The sequence below is a fragment of the Anopheles bellator genome, chromosome 2 (genome assembly GCF_943735745.2).
Source record: "Anopheles bellator chromosome 2, idAnoBellAS_SP24_06.2, whole genome shotgun sequence".
In the NCBI taxonomy this organism is placed as follows: domain Eukaryota; kingdom Metazoa; phylum Arthropoda; class Insecta; order Diptera; family Culicidae; genus Anopheles; species Anopheles bellator.
The window spans coordinates 52,671,697-52,673,488 of NC_071286.1; positions in this window are offsets into that span (position 1 = coordinate 52,671,697).

The window sequence follows — 1,792 nt, forward strand, 5'->3', positions numbered from 1 at the left end:
GTGAGAATCTACGCGTTTGTTTTACACGTCTAGACCGAAATAGAGCCGTGTAGTTAATTCGCCAATTCTCATATCATTGTTTACCAAACGGTAGTTCGATCGCAGTTCGAGACTGCTTAAAATCTAGCTTCGTTAGTTTCGCTCCACGTTGCACAATCAGAATCGTTACGATCGCAGGGCACCAGCGGGGCGGCATCGTGTCGGAACTTTGTTGCGGTTGATTACACTAACGATGCCAATGAAAAATTATCGCACTTATTAGTACACGCGTTGAGTAACGCTTTTCGGTGCCCAGCATCGTGCCCCTTCAACCTCTTGTGGCATCATCAGCCCCGCCGAGGTTTGGAAACAATGAGCGCGCCCGGGGTTAAGATCACCTTGAAAATTGGTCACCTTCAAGTGTCCATCGTGGCGCGGTGGCACTTTGTCGCAATTGAGCATAAAATTATGCACCCCGCAGCGTACCGGAGCGTAACGAGAGGTTGAACTTGACCGACGATCGGTCCGTTTCTCAACCACCACAGCCCAGCTCATTGAACCAGGAGTCCAACGTCCTGGCCATTTCGGTGGGTCGATCGTGTGAAGTGGGAGCGTCGAACTACGCGTCACCACCACCCGCCACTTTCTACGCCCCGCACCCGGGCACAAATGATTCAAAAGACTTCAACGCCACCGACGGCGACGAACCCTGCGTACCGGATCGTGTGCCATTCACCGATTCGTGTCGTGATGCTGCCCGTGTCTTTCTTTTTTCGCTTCGCCCCACACAACCTCAATCTGCGTCGCCCTCTCCACCGTCCACTGATTAGGTAATACCGGCTACTACTACCGGCCACGGCGCTTGTGACCTGATATTTAACCCAGACACCGAAAGGCGCAACGGACACTGGCGATTTCGCGGCTCGTTCCCGTTCCAAGTTATGCATCCATCTGCTGTGACATTCCATAGTCTCTAAGCCACATACGAGTTAGGTCCCCGTCGGTCAGTTGGCTACTGGGCCGATCGCTGGCGATCCCGTGGCCTCAATAGGCTGATAATGATTTCGGAGCATTGGTGTCGCATCGTAAACGAGCTACGAAATCAATGCGGAGATATGATGACCTGACGGACGCGCACCTGGCACGACGCAGTACACAGTGCGGAACGACCTGATGAGCTGTATTTTATGCTTACGCGACGTACAGCAGCAGCAGCTTGGCGTTGCTTAATTTCACCCTGCTTCGAGCTGCGAATAGGTTAATGTCGACGGGAGATTTAATATTTTTTGTTGGTAAAACGTTCAGCTAACCAGGGTACCTGTACATGGTGTTATGTTAAAACTAGGCCTGATTGCGTACAGTACGGGACGCAAGCACTTGCAATCTTATAAATCTCCCCTCATCGCTCGCAACTCTTTTTCACCTCTCAAGGGGAACAACAACCGAACCGGCGACAAATAGAACGAGCACCGGCCACCGGCTCGGAACTGTGTCATCCCTGACCTGCGTCGTTTGCCTCTAAGACACGGCCATCACGGGGGATGCGTAGGCACACGGCAAACCCGTTCGTCAATATTTGTTCCCCGAGCTCGGCCCAAACTCTTAGCACCAGCGGGGCCAATACCCGCAGGGCCGCTGCAGACGCTCAATTGAAAGCGAAATTTTTGGTGTGTAATGTTTACGTAACGTGCTGGTGGCCGGTGACATTGCAAACTGGAGGAAGGAGAGAGAAAAAATAAATACGATCCTCGCTTGGAAGACGCCGGCACATAACGGGGCGGTACCGAAAATTCACGCATTGAAGGTTACTACA